Consider the following 16,052-nt stretch of genomic DNA (forward strand, 5'->3'; position numbering starts at 1 on the left):
AGCAGAACCACATTCCTGAAGGACTTCTTTGTTCCTCAGTAACAGGGCATCTTTGAACAGCTGTAGATTCTGCAGAAGATCAAGGTTTCCTGCAGCTGGATTGAAGGATTGCTGCCCCCTGGTGGACAGGAACTAAGTGGTGAAGCTGCTTCATCTGACCTTTGACCTCCAAGAACATTAACTCAAAGAAAGAGGGGAAACTGCCCAAAAACGTCACCAACTCTGACTTGACAGCTGTGAAACAGCATTAGTTTTCATTGCTATACTGACGATACGCAGTTATTTATCCATGAAACCTGACCAGAATGACAATATAGAGAAACTGAATGCCTGTATCAGAGACATCAAGACCTGGATGACAATTAATAACCTCCTCCTGAACCCAGAAAAACTGAGGTCATTATACTTGGTCCTAAAAACCTCAGAGATGCTCTGTCTACTCAGATAGTCTCCCTGGATGGTTTAAGTATAGCCTCCAATTCCACAGATAGAAACCTTGGGGTTTTACTTGACCAGGATTTATCATTTAAGGCAGTGTTTTTCAACCTTTTTTGAGCCAAGGCACACTTTAACCCTGACAAAAATCCCGCGGCACACCAGCATCCAAAAAAAAAAAAAAAGCAGAAATTCATGGTCTGTATTGATCGACCGCCCCCCCCCCCCCCCCCCCGCGCAATCTCACGTGGATTTTTGTGATAATTGTGGCAGAAAAAGCAGGAAGTTGCGGCTGTTTTTTTCTAAGAGATGAACCACCAGCTAAAGACGAGCTCTAGCTGGTATTTTTGTTAGAACTGAGCGACTTTATCAGCAGAATTAAGAACAAGGAAGTGAAGACTTTAACCACTTCTGATTGGTCAGACTGATGACATGTGATTAAGTCTTCAAGAATGATTGGCGGAGACAGTTAAAGGGGCGGGACTTTTCCTTACTCAGTTATAGCTGCAGCTAAATCGCAGTACCGTGATTCTTATCAAAATGTCTTTAATAGAATTAAATAAACACAAAGAAAAAGTAACTTTAAGATCTTTTATATTCCTAACTCCTCAGTGTTTTATCAGGGCCTGTTTGGATGAACAAAGAGCTGATATCCTGGAGATGGAAAATGTTTTTAGATCAGTGAATGAGGGTTATTTCTCCACGGCGCACTTGACCATCTCCCACGGCACACTAGTGTGCCGCGGCACACTAGTGTGCCGCGGCACACTAGTGTGCCGCGGCACACTGGTTGAAAAACACTGATTTAAGGCTCACATATCTCAGGCGTGTAGAACTGCCTTTTTTCACCTGCGGAATATTGCTAAGATCAGAAATATACTTTCTAAGAGTGATGCTGAAAAACTCATCCATGCATTTGTTATGTCGAGGTTTGATTACTGTAACTCTTTGTCAGCAGCTTGTGATAAGAGTTCCTTAAGAAGTCTCCAGCTTGTTCAGAACGCAGCAGCTAGATTGTTAGCAGGAATTAGCAGAAGAGATCACATCACTCCTGGGTTAGTTTCACTTCACTGGCTCCTACAGGAGTTCAAAACCTGTTAACATTTAAGTTCTTACATGGTATGACCCCATCCTATATCAAAGACTTCATAGTGCCTTATCATCCAAACAGAACCCTTGCTCCCAAAATGCAGGACTGCTTGTGGTTCCTAGAATTAGTAAAAGTACAGTTGGAGGTAGAGCGTTTAGCCCCCAAGGCCCTGTTTTATAGAATAACTTAATGTTAATGTGTTTAAATTAAACTTAATAACAATAACAATTAGTTGCTAGCAGGCTGCTAGTAATTTTGAAGCTGGGGGAACTATGGTGCACTGGGGTTCTGTCCTCTTTTCATATCTACTTTTACTGTCCTTCTCTCCTCTATTCTTGCTTATTACTTATCATTTAGTTCCTTCTGTTTGGTGCAGTGCGATTCGTGTACTGTCTCACTTTCCCACTCCCTTCTGGGTGAGTGGGAGTGCTTCCAGATTCCAGTTGGCTCATCCGTGCTCCCGTTCCTGACTGTGTACCTCGTCTCTGCTCCTGCTCTGACACCTGGCTGTGGATCCTGTCTCTGCCTCGACTCGCGCCCTCGACCGTCCCCCTAACTCCATCTGGATGAAGCTAATATGCTGGACTTTAACTATGCAGTTGTAGAGTTAGATAAGTTAATTCTTCTCTATGAGTTCTGGTACATTGCCACTCCGTCCTGGGGGAGAATCCCTCCTTCATGTGGGCACCCCTGAGGTTTCTTTGTTTGTTCCAGAATCCGTTTTTTTTTAGGAGTTTTTCCTTACCGCGAAGGGGGCTTAAGGGCAGGGATGCCAGTTTAGCTTAGTCAGTTTGTTAGTTCAATTTAGTATTTTCCTATTGAACTCTATGTATTCATGATCCTTTTGATTTTGTGTTTTACTTCTTCAATTACCTATACGAAGCCCATTGAGATGACTGTTGTTGTGAATTTGGGCTATACAAATAAAATTGAATTGAATTAATCAGCTGGAGCCAGGGAGAGTCTGAAGCCAACATATTTTTTTGTGGAGGACATTATCTCTAAACTAATATGGTCTGACATGAGGTTTCTGTAGTGGTTGATGCTAAGATTATTTTTAGATTTCCAGTTTAGGAGGATAGTTTTCTTTGTGATACATACAGCGGTGAGAACCATATATGCCTTGTTAGATTCTGTGTTGATGTTATTCAGGTCACCTAGTTAGCAGAGTTTGGGGCATGCAGGAATATAATGATTAAACCAGATTGATAAATCCTCACAGACCTCATGCCAGAATGATTGGACAGTTGAACAGAGCCACAGGGCATGCAAATAGTCATCTATGTTGTCACCTGTACACTGTGAGACCCATTTTGACTAACTTTTGTCCAGTTTAGTGAGTTATGTGGAGAATCTTGTATTGGATAAGTTGTAGATTAGGACTTTTGGTCATATTAGAGGCAATCAAACAGATCTGTAGCCAAAATTGATCACTAGCATTCAACGATAGCTCAGACTCCCATTTTGTCATGGGTAAGTAAATTGTATCATCTATTTTAGTTATCAGCCTGTACATTTTGGAAGTGAGCTTTGGATTTTTAAGGTCAATGAAATGTGTTACTGTAAGGGGAGGGTCTATGTCTATTTTGGTCAAGCAGTATTTAGTATTTATAGCTGATTTAAGTTGCTGATATTCTAGAAATTTGTTTTTACTAATACCATAGATTGAGGATAACGTTGGGAGGGACATAAATGTTCTATTCCGAATTATATGCTAAAACTGTTGGATCCCTTTGTTCTTCCATGAAGCAAAGTGAATCATGGGAAAAAGTTGTCTTTTCTTTGTTTATTTTGAGTTAATTTGCCAAAGATTTCCCAGATAGCAGTTTGTATTTTAAAACTGGAAAAATCCTGCTTAATTCAGCCATTCTGTAATGTCCCTTTTACAAGTTTCCTCGGTTCAGAAACATCTTCAGCAGGTTATCAACTTTATTTGATTGAATTTTCAATCTCTGTTAAATATTTCCAGGCAGTTTAAAGTCAGAATTTGTGGTTGAATATGATACGTTAATGGTTTAGTCATTAATATAAAACACTTTAATGTCATTTTTGATCTGGAAATTTTACTATAAAAGTGCTTTTTGTAGCTACCTCTGCTTGTACGCGAGATCCTGCAGTTGTTCCTCCATGGTTTATTTTTTCTTTCTTAATGAAAACATATTCTTTTAGAAATATAATATATCTTTTTAGAGACCAAAGAACAGGAGCTGGTTTAGCTCGTGCTGGTTTGCTGCTCCTTCCACCCGTGAAACCAGGGTTCGAAACCGGGCTGCTCCCTGTTCCCTTCGCTACTTCTGTGCCGGAACCGGGCTGCTCCCTGTTCCCTTCGCTACTTCTGTGCCGGTCCCAAGCCTGGTTGCTTTGAAAAGGTAGCGTCAGGAAGGGCATCCGGCATAAAAACATTGCCAACTTCACCATGCGACTTGTTCGCTGTGGCGACCCCTGATGGGAAGAAGAGACCAAAGAACAGACAGCAACTTTTATAAAGCTCCGGGGAGAGATGATCATTTGTTCACTGGTGCCAAATTTTCAGCTTGGAGGTAAAACCATCAAATATTACAAATTTTCATCACAGTTGAATTAGAGCCTTTTGTGTTTTGATGGGAAACATATTTTTGACAGGAATCAACTCTGTTATCTATGTGATGTTTTATGGATCCAAATAAAGGAATACATCCAAAACAGTTGTTGTCGTGAATTAATTGTAACACTTCTATTCACAAAGTTGGTTGGCACAGATGGGGCGCAGAAACTGAGACCCAGGCTGGAACTTTCTGGTTGGTGATTGAAACATCTTGGATGATGGTCTGTAGAGACAGTTTTGGATTTGTCTTCACTGTACACCAAAAGGGTTTGCAGACCTGGATGTCGATGGATGCTGCATGACCAAAGATCATTCAGAGATTGATTCTGCAGTTTCTTCACAAGAAATCAATTTTTAGTATAAAGATGTGGCATGTGGCTTTAAGTTTTTATGAGGCTCAAGCATGATTATACTTGGGTAACGAGTATGATCATGCTAAAAAATAAAATGATAATAACATGATAATAACAAAGTACTTAAATACAACTTTTACTGAATTCAAATTAGAGCAGGATAAACATTGGTAAAATTCATTTCTGCAATAAAATAAGTCGAATGATAAAAATGAAAACTATTGTGGTCTGATTAAATAAATAATTAAAACATATAACAGTCATTGTAAAACCCTTTTTTTTTTACATTCGCAAAAGAGGATAGGTAACATTAACATTTACTAAAATAACTTGTGAGAAGTAAAAAACAAACATAAAAAAGGGGTATTTTTACTAAACCATTTTTGGGTATTCTACAAACCCACAAATTTACTGCAGTAATTGTATATTATTCAACCTGTAATGAAGTTATAAACTATATCCATAAAACTAGCTAAATCTAATTAATAGTTCCTCTAACCCTTGTGCTATCTTAGATGACCCCACCCTTACATTGACGTGTTCTTCCTACCATGACAAAGGTGGATAAAGGTGGAAAGGATTTAATGTAATCCATGGACACCAGTGAAGATCACAAATCATTGAAGAAAAAAGGTTCAGAGCACTGTCTAGTGGGTCTAGATGACCCAACTCCCAATGTTAAAGTGCCTAGGATAGCACAAGGGCTAATAAGAGCTTCAGCATGTAGACTTTTATTTTTCTTTTTGAGAGACTGTATACACCTGTTATGTCTCAGCTGGAAATCCAACATGTGCCTTCAACCGGGATACACATGGTTCAACTCCTTCAAGAATAAAAGTTGGATCAAATGAGCCCAGTTTCAAGCTCCATGTCTGTTTCACTACTCCACTCTGACTCCTGTGACACATAACTACATGACAGGACATTCGTCGAGGTAACGGTTAGAACTATTTAACCCTTGTGCTATCTTAGATGACCCCACCCTTACATTGACGTGTTCTCCCTACCATGACAAAGGTGGATAAAGGTGGAAAGATTTCATGTAATCCATAGACACCAGTGAAAATCACAAATCATTGAAGAAAAAAGGTTCAGAGCACTGTCTAGTGGGTCAAGATGACCCCACTCGCAACGTTAAAAGTGCCTAGGATAGCACAAGGGTTAATAAAGCTAAAAAAAAAAGATTTTACTACAAAACACTTATAATTTCTCATTCAGACATCCCCTACTGTTTATTATTTTGTGTTAAAATATTGTAGTCATTGCTTTGTTTTGGATGCACTTGTCTACATGTCCTGTAAATTTGTTTGTATGCATAAAACAATAAAAGACGATGATTGAATGATTAAATTAGAAAGTTCATAAAGCATAAAATGAGATGTAACATACTAAATGCAAATACAAAAATGAAAGATCTTTAGGAAGTAAATATTTATAACTGACATACAGTAAAGACTTTAAAGTCTTGTTTCTGTTTTCCTTTCTTTAAAACTCTTAAATAAAAACCGAGAACGATTAAAACAAATGTCTTCTGTTGTTGGAGCTACAAATATTTTAAAATAACTTTGAGGTCGAAGGCTGAAGATGAACATGAGTGAACTATTATTATACCATGGTCTGGGTGAATTCTCGATTCTGATTGGCTGCTGGGTGTGCATTAAAAAGTGATATACCACAGTGATAACGCACACCTAAAAAAGAAGTTCCGGTAGCCCAGTTTCAAGCTCCATGTCTGTTTCACTACTCCACTCTGACTCCTGTGACACATAACTACATGACAGGACATTCGTCGAGGTAACGGTTAGAACTATTTAACCCTTGTGCTATCTTAGATGACCCCACCCTTACATTGACGTGTTCTCCCCACCATGACAAAGGTGGATAAAGGTGGAAAGATTTCATGTAATCCATGGACACCAGTGAAGATCACAAATCATTGAAGAAAAAAGGTTCAGAGCACTGTCTAGTGGGTCTAAATGACCCAACTCCCAATGTTAAAGTGCCTAGGAGAGCACAAGGGTTACAGGCTAGACTCGTCCAAATTCACAGCCGTTAACATCCAACCTACCTTCTCGACAAATGACCCGGCCACTTTATTGAACCTCTAGCTGCAGCAATTAGGCAAAGCCTAGATATTGAAGGCTTTCAGAGCAGAAATTTAGAACATAAAAGAAGTCTTTACCCAGATGATGTTTTCATCATTTATTTCAGATTCACAATCTTCCATTTGCAAAACTATCTCCTTAATTAATACATTTTCCTCAGTTTTGGCATACTCCAAAACCCAATTATGACAATTAATGGTAACTATCTAAACCCATCATCCATTAAACTTTCAAACATAAATACTTGGGTATAAACATTTCTACTTGGCTTTCTGATCTATTCAAGCTAAACCACACCCAACTCCTTAAAATAATTAAAGCTGATCTCATACACCTTTTCCCTAACAGGGAGAATTGCAACCATAAAAATGATGATTCTTCGTAAAGTTAACTATCTGTTATTGCTTGAAAAGGAGTGGGAAGAAACAAGCTTATATAATCTCAGCCCTACTAGATGAATTTTGGATATATAAAGAGCAGAGGACACTCTCTATGATAACGTAGGGGTGGGATGCTGATTGGTTGACCCGGGTCTTGCATGTTCGGTGGGCTGGGGTAGGAACGGGAGTCTGGGGTCTGCAGGGCCTGGCGTTCTGCCAGTTGCGGGGCTCTGGTGGTTGGGGCGGGGGTGGCTGGCGTTGAGTCTGGAGTTCCTTGGCAGGCAGTGGCTGCCAACCAAGAACAATGGCCAGGGACCGTGTCAGGTGGCTGGCTGCCCTTGGCCAGTGTTTTACCTGCAACTGGTTGCTTGGCGCTTGGCCTGGTGCCTCGGGGGTCAATGATGCATCCACAACAGAGGGGTAAAGGGTTTAATTTATTGCATTTACTTACAAACTGTGAGACTTGGCCCCCACCACTCCTCCACCCGCACACTGAACATTGGGGCCCCACAGGGCTGTGTGCTAAGCCCCCTGCTGTACTGCCTATACACTTACGACTGCAGTCCAGCCCACAACAACAACTGCATCATAAAGTTTGCCGACGACACCACGGTGGTCGGACTCATTCCCAGGGGGGAGGAGTCTGCCTACAGAGAGGAGGTCCTGAAGTTGACAACCTGGTCCTCAGAGAACTACCTCACCCTGAACACCAACAAAACCAGGGAGATCATATTTGACTTCAGGAAACATGGCGCGGACCCAGCCCCCCTCCTTATTAATGGGGAGCATGTGGAGAGGGTCCACACCTTCAAGTTCCTCGGCATCATCATCTCTGCAGACCTTTCCTGGACAGCCAACACCACCGCCATCATCAAGAAGGCTCAGCAGCGTCTGCACTTCCTGAGGGTCCTCAGGAAGAACAAAATTAAAACCAACCTGCTGCTGACCTTCTACCAGTCATCCATCCAGAGCCTGCTCACATACTGCATAACTGTTTGGTTCGGCAGCTGCATGGCCGCGGATAAAAAGAGACTGCAGAGAGTTGTAGAGACAGCTGAGAAAATCATTGGGTGCCCTCTCCCCACCCTGACGGACATCTACTCTGCGCGCTGTCTCACTAGGGCTCAGAACATCATTAAGGACAGTTCACACCCCGGCTCAGACCTGTTCAACCTGATGCCCTCCGGGAGGCGCTACAGAGGCATCGGAAGCAAAACGAACAGACTAAAAAACAGCTTCTTTCCAAAGGCAATAACAATCCTCAACTCCCAAATGCACAGATAAGAAGGAAAAAAACAAAAAAACATTCCTGTTCACTCTATCCACAGTCTGTCCACAGTGTCATCTATCTACCTCATTGCCACCTCTGCACTTTGACATGTCTACGCACAGTTTTTTCATACGCAATTTTTGCACTATTATCTCGGCACTCTCCAATACAGTTTACAGCTTATATTGCACACTTTTATATACTGTTTGTTTGCTTGTTTGATTTTATTATATTACAATGTTATCTTTACTACTTTTCCCTTCCTTACTGTTTTTGCACTGATGGTGATGCTTAAATCTCATTGTACTATGCACAATGACAATAAAGCCATTCTATTCTATTCTATTCTATTATGGGTTTCTTGGGGCAAAGGGCTTAATTTATTTATTTTTTATTGATTTGTCTTGACCAATGAAAAAACTGATTACAGCCCTAGAGTCCCTTCTTACTGAAGAAGAGCTACATAAAGTACTAAGCAACATGCCCAGTAAAAAAGCCCCAGAATCAGACGGCTTCCAAAAAGAATTTTATAAAGCATTTTGGCCTACTTTAGCTCCCACTTTTCTCAGGACGACAACAGAAATCAAGGAAAACAATTATCTACCTCCAAAAACACGCTCTACAAGCACCTGGGAAAGATCCCACATCACCATCAGCTACCTACCCATATCCCTAATTAATGCAGATCTAAAATGCCCCACACACTGCACACCCGCACCACACCACAGGTGGGATGGGAGAGGGGCGGCCGGTCTTCACCCGCCTGGTCCTATCAGGGCGGCCTGGTGAGTGGGGATCCTGTTGGCCAGGGCAGTAGCGGGGCATACATACTTTTTTTCCCCAGCAGATATAGCATGAGTGTTATGAACCTTAAATTCATAAAATCGTCATCTTAAAATCACAACCTTCTCAAATTAGCAACTCGACACTTGTGTCCCCTAGTTTGTCCCACTCTCTTTTTTTCATTTTATTCTACCCCCCCCTTCACATTTTTCCCCTCTCTCTTCCCCCTGTTAAAGAAAAGAAAAAAATGTGCCATATAAACTGTTTGGTTAGTTATTGAACAGAACAAGTAAAAAAAAATAAACAGAAAAAAAGAAAACGAAGTACTGTTCTCCATCAGTCCACCGGGGGAGCTGCAGCACAATAACTGTCCACTTGATGCTGAGAGAGACAGTGGAGCTGATCTCAGATCAGTTCATGCTGCAGCTCTGACACTCATCTCCACTTCCTCTGATTCCTCCATCACTCTGCTCTCCACCTCCCAGGAACACCGTCCAGTCACAACATCTCTGCAGACCAGCTGCTGCTGCTGCTCCTCTCTGCTCCTCCAGGAGGAACATCAGACTCACCAGCCCCACCTGCGAAGTAAAAGCAGAGTGACAGAGATGAAGGAGTGTCTCCTGATCCTGGTCTGTCAGTCAGTGATGCAGCACAGCAGCAGAAAGAGCAGCAGGAGCTTCAGTCCTGTTCAGAGCAGCAGCTTCCTGTCATCTTCACCTGTTGGAGCTTCTGCTGCTCTGATTGGCTGACTGTTGTCCTGAAGCCTGTCATCATTCTCCTCAGAGCTTCACTGAGAAGCTGCAGCTTCACAGGAAACTCTGCATCTTTGCCCTCAGACTAACTTTAGGACCAAACATCTGGAAGCAGCTGGACTGACTCCAACCCTCTACTGACCTCAGAGTCTGCAGTATGAAGTTTGGACTCTCCACCAGATCCTGGAGCTGCTGAACATCTGAAGACTGAAGGTTGTTGTATCTCAGGTCCAGTTCTATCAGGTGGGACGGGTTGGACTTCAGAGCTGAGACCAGAGCAGCACAGCTGGTCTTTGACAAACTGCAGCGCTCCAATCTGAATCCAGAACAAAGAGTTGAGTTTAAAGACAAAGTTCATGTTTTTCATCCTTCACTTCTTCTAAAGAGTTCAGAGCTGAAGAAGATCAGAAAGTTTAGAAAAAGTCCAAAGATGTGAAACAACAGCAGCAGATCAGAAGAGTCCAGCAGAAGCAGAGAAGAAGAACATTCAGGAACATTCAGGACAACATGCAGCTGCTTCAGGAAAGAAGTCCAGATGTGTGAAAGTCAAACATCAGCCTGTGGCTGCATCCAAACCAACTGATGTTTCTGCAGCAACAGCAGAAAAAGTCCACTTCCTCTTTCCGCTCAGCTCTTCTCCAAACAGCACTGAATCATGGGAGAATTTCAGCAGCATTGTAACACTCTTCAAATTCTCAAAGTATTACACACAAAAAACAAACAAACAAAGGAAAAACACAAAAAATATGACTCAAGTTTTTTAAACAGTCTCAGGTATGCAACCCCACACAAGCGTCCCCAGTCTTCCACCCAATACACCCAAGCTTTTTTTATATTAGTTCGTTATTTACAAAGTCACCAAAGTCACCGCCTATCTTGGCGTCCACCACCCTCCATATGAAATCGGAGATCCAAGTGATCTGCGGGATGTTGAAGTTTTGTCCGTAGGATGAACGTACGTGGCTCACCGGCTCTGTACACCGTTGAGGTTTTCAGTCATTTCATGCATTTGGAGGTCTCACCCGATTTCAGGAATAAATCCCCCGAAAATTCCACGATGCGGTTGGACTTCTCTTCGACATCACGGTAATCCTCGGCATGTATGTGTCCTGCGGCTGTCAACACCCGTGTCCCACCTTCACCCCCCTTTTCCTCCTCTTAATTTGTTTTTCAACTGCCCACAGGAAGTCCCCAGGTAGCCATATTTGTAGTCCAAAGTCTCCTGATCATGTAGTTTCCATACCCCTGTTATCCATTTAACATAAACTCCAAACGAAATAAACATATAGCCAGGACCATTCTAACCAGGGTTAACAAAGGAAAGTCAATACTGATTTTTTTTTTTTTCAAATTAAATTCAAATTCAAATTCATTTTATTTATAAAGCACTCTTCATGTCAAACAGACAGCTAAAGGTGGTTTCCATAAAAAACAAACAAGAATACAATAAAAACAAACCCCACATATGAAATAAAATCATTAAATAAGCCCCTCATAATTAAACACACAAAAACAAGCACAAGTAAAAGAGAAATGACAGAGCTTAAGAAAAGAGAACCCAAAAGGCGCTGTCCGCCCTGTCCCCCTGTTGGCCGGGGTGTCAGCATCTATGCAACACAAGCACAACTCATCCCCAGCACCCCCCGCCCCAGAGACCCCCAACCCCCACGCCCAGAGCACCAAACATGGGCGCACCTGGCCCGGCAGCCCGGGTAGTCGGAACAAGAAATGCCAGAGGACAAGCATGGCCAGAATTTCTTGGAGCCAGAACACTAACACCCCGGCCGAGGGTGAGAAAACACTCGTAAACAGTCCAAAATGTAAAAGTAATAAAATAAGAAAGTTAAAATATGAAACAGGTAAAATATGGAAATATTAATTAAAATAAAATAAGATAAGATGATTTAGTGCCTAAAAAAGTCTAAACTATAAATTAGAATGAGTTAATATAAAAAAACACTAAAAGACATTAAACAAATAAATATTTGATTAAATAGCATATAAAATATAAGAGTAAAGATACCACATATAAGATCTAATTAAAAGCTAAGTTAAATAGATAAGTCTTTAGTTTCTTTTTAAAAACCTTAACAGTGGATGAGGCCCTCACATCCTCAGGCAGGCTCAAGAAGGACCAAGGCCATGGACAGTCTTAAAAACTTTTAAAAGAATCTTAAAATCAATTCTGAATTCTGAGCCAGTGCAGAGATTTTAAGATCGGTGTAATGTGTTCCCTCTTCCTGGTTCTCGTTAAAAGGTGTGCAGCAGAGTTCTGGACTAGCTGCGGGCGATTAAGAGTGGTTTTCTTTACCCCAGAAAAGAGGACATTACAGTAATCTAATCTTGATGAAATAAAAGCATGAATTAAGATTTCAGCACTGGCTCTAGAAAGAAAGGGTCTCACTCGGGCGATATTTCTGAGATGGTAAAATGCAGTCTTAGTTACTTGAGTGACGTGTTTTTCAAAGCTAAGATCTGCATCTAAAATCATACCGAGGTTCCTTACTGTATCACATATTTTCATAAAGTGGGTTGATAGATAAAATTGGACCCTATCTCTCTCAGCTTCAGAACCGATAACCAAGACTTCAGTCTTGTCCTGATTGAGCTGCAAAAAGTTCTCTCCCATCCACATTTTAATATCTAAAATACAGTTTAAAAGGTTATCCAGGGGTCCAGTGTCATCAGGAGACACAGCTACATACAGTTGAGTGTCAGTAAACAGACTACTCCAAACATACATTTACACATGTGGTAATGCTGGATCTTTATCTTGTTCTTGTGCGATTTCAGCTAACGTGGCAGGTAAGTCAGAAAAAGGTTTGACTGAAATTTTCAGACATGGAGCCAAATTGTGTTGTGAATACGTTTATGGTCCAGGTCTGATGACAAGTGGCTCAACTACCTGTGAGAGCGCATCAGGGCCTGTATTGAGGCACCCCTTTATGTAGTGAACCTTAAAACAAAACTGTTGGAGCCGTAAAATCCAACGAGTTAATCGCGATTACGTTTTTGGGCAATTAAAGGCCCATGACAGAGCTGCATGGTCTGTATAAACCGCAAACTCCTGTCCTTCCAAATAGTGCCGCCACTTTTCTACTGCCCACACAACTGCCAAACACTCCTTTTCGGTGGAATAATTCTTTTCTGGACCCCGCAGCGCCCTGGAAGCATAGGCTATGACACACTCTCCTTGTGGTGTAACTTGGGTTAGTATGGCTCCCAGGCCTGCTTCACTGGCATCGGTATGGACCTGAAATGCCCAAGACACATATGGTTGTGACAAGATCGGAGGAGTTTTTAAGGCCTCCTTTAACATTTCTACGCTCTCTTGGCATTCCTTGGTCCAGTTCCACTCCACTCATTTCTTCTTCAGGTGGTTCAAAGGAACCGTAATGTCAGCGAAATGAGGAATGAACTTATGATACCATCCAGCTAGACCTAAAAATCGTTGGAGTGACTTGACATCAGTGGGTGCAGGAAAATCAGTCACTGCTTGTGTTTTCTCCGGGTCCACCTCTACCCCTTTTTCGGACACCAAGAGTCCTGAGAACCGCAATTCTCTCTTAAAAAAGTGGCATTTAGACACATTCAAGCTTAGGCCAGCGGCCTTAAGTCTCTCAAACACAGCTGTCAGGTCTTCCATGTGGGCTTCCTCTGTCTTAGAGTACACTATAATGTCATCGATATATACAAAACATATCTTTCCTCTCAGATCACCCAAAACTCTTTCCATTAGCCGTTTGAATGTTGCAGCAGCATTTTTTTAGTCTGAATGGCATACATTTGAACTGAAATAGGCCCATGTACGTGGTGAATGCAGTTTGTGGGATGCTGTTTTTTGCCATTTCGACCTGCCAGTATCCCGACTTTACGTTTAGGGAACTAAACCAGGAGGCACCTTCAAGTGACTCCAAGATGTCATGTATTATTGGCATTGGATATGCATCAGGCAGGGTCTTAGCATTAACACGTCTTTAGTCCACACAAAATCTGTAAGACTCATCCGGCTTTTTCACCAGGACCACAGGGGATGACCAAGCAGACTGGGATGGTTCAATGATGTCTTCTTTTAATATTTTATCGATATGCTCTTCAATAATTTTCTTTTTTAGGGGAGAGACCCTGTATGCTCAAGCTCTTACAGGGACCTCATACTGTAAAAAGATTGTATGTTGTTCGAGGTGAGTTCTTCCCAACACACCGTAGGTGACTGTCGGCCACTCTTTAACCAGCTGTTGGAGTAACTCGGAACAACCAGAGTTGTATAACGGACCTCCATTTTCACTAGGGGTAGCAGTCCAACAATAACGAAAGACCGGCTGCCAAGCATAATACAAGTGAACGACTGGAAAAGTTGGATGAAATCCAGGGTTCATCTGTATCGAAAGAGGGTCTTTTGGTGGAAGGAAATCATGGAATACATATCCCTGGTCGGTTTTGAGACTGTAGCTGCGTTTGGCTAGGTTGAGAATAGCACCAGTCTTCGTCAGAAGATCCAAACCCAAGATCAGAGACAGCCCTCCGTAGACTGGCTTCCATCAAAGTGAACGTGCTGCCGGTGTCTAACACAGCTTCACACTTTATTCCCCTGAGAGTAATGGGCACTTTCAAAAGTTTCGGGTCCTGGTATTCTTGGTGTTTTGGTTGGCACATTGTTACACCCATAGTCCATTTTGATATATTTTTCTTGTCTCCTGGTCTTCTTGTAGGGCGATCGGTGTTGGCATTTATTTTCTGCCAATATTTTTTAACACCTGTACAGTCTCTCTCAACCATGGATACAATTTTTACCAACTGGGCAACAGATGAAACTGTTCTACGTAGACATCCCGCCACTCTTGGGTTTATGTTGTTAAGAATTCTACGGACTATTTCTTTTTCAGGCATATCCTTTTTCCATTTTAGACATGATGCCCGGTAATCGTATGCAAAATCCCTGATACATTGATCTGGCTGTTGGACCGTGACTCGTAATTTCTCTTCTACCTCACATAAGTAATCAGTGGGGAGGAATGCAGACAGAAAAGCTTCTTTGAATGACAACCAGTCCTGCACCTCAGCATTTGTGGCTTTCCACCAACTCAAAGCCGGACCCTTAAAGACTACAGACAAAGTTCCTATTAACTCATGATTTGGCAAAGGCCTCAGGTCCAGGTAATTCTCGCATTGTTCTATGAAGTTAATAGGATCAGAATCACTTTTGTCACTAAACCTAAGGAAATCCAGTGGAACCGGAGGTTTATTGTAATATGGGGTTGCACCAGAAAGATGTGAGAGATAGGATTAATTTTGAGGTGATGGAGCAATGATACATCTGTGGAAATAGCTATGGTTGTTTTGCTACTGCTGTACTCGCCGATCTAAGTGTCGCTAACTGCCGTTTCCATTTTTCATCTCGGCGAAGCATACACTTTACCATGTCCTTTTTAAAATTTTTCTACAGCACACGTAAACTGTCATTCCAATTTAGCGAAACTAGCATCCACATACTCTCTGAAACTACTCTCTCTATTCAGGGAGCTTATTAGAGAGTCTTTAAAAATTTTCTCCATTCCTTCCACCTGTTGTTTTAAAGCAGTGAGTTCTAGGTTCACATTATCGTCATTTGGTGGTACAGGTTCCTCAAACTGTCTCCCCCGTTCTAACTGTGCACCTTCATCCGCATCACTATCATGCCCACCTTCAATATTTAACTCATCCGCATCGTGTACAGAGACCTGATCCTCATCTTGTAGATACAGCGAGCTTGACATGGAAGAAATCTCCCCAGCCGAATTAGACCGCCGTGTAACAAAAGGACCTGCACTAAAGTCAGGATCCAAAGCAGAAACCACACGTGGAGAAAACCTGGCTGACGTCATATTATTATTCTCACCACCAGCTGCCATTCTTTACAAAGGAACAGCCCTCCCAAAACAAAAACCCTTTAAATTCCCAAATCATTCCCCACACAGGCCACCATTATGTAACACTCTTCAATTTCTCAAAGTATTACACACAACAAACAAACAAAGGAAAAACACAAACAATCTGACTCAAGTTTTTTAAACAGTCTCAGGTATGCAACCCCACACAAGCTTCCCCAGTTCTTCACCCAATACACCGAAGTTTTTTTTTTTATATTAGTTCGTTATTTACAAAGTCACCGAAGTCACCGACTATCTTGGTGTACTCCGCCCTCCATATGAAATCGGAGATCCAAGTGACCCGTGGGACATCGAAGTTCCGTCTGTAGGATGAACGTACGTGGCTTACCGGCTCTGTCCAATGTTGATAGGGTTTTCAGTCATTTCATGC

At 41.8% G+C, this 16,052-nt stretch overlaps 2 protein-coding genes across 5 annotated transcripts in view; one reads left to right on the forward strand and one right to left on the reverse strand.

Annotated features, from left to right (window-relative positions):
* The window catches only part of LOC110013798 (gastrula zinc finger protein XlCGF28.1), a 989,290-nt gene that overhangs the window by 194,518 nt on the left and 778,720 nt on the right, over positions 1 to 16,052 (reverse strand). The window lies entirely within an intron of this gene.
* LOC101169839 (NLR family CARD domain-containing protein 3) overlaps positions 1 to 16,052 on the forward strand; it is a 1,010,604-nt gene that overhangs the window by 63,223 nt on the left and 931,329 nt on the right. The window lies entirely within an intron of this gene.

This window comes from Oryzias latipes, chromosome 2 (genome assembly GCF_002234675.1).
Source record: "Oryzias latipes chromosome 2, ASM223467v1".
Lineage (NCBI taxonomy): Eukaryota > Metazoa > Chordata > Actinopteri > Beloniformes > Adrianichthyidae > Oryzias > Oryzias latipes.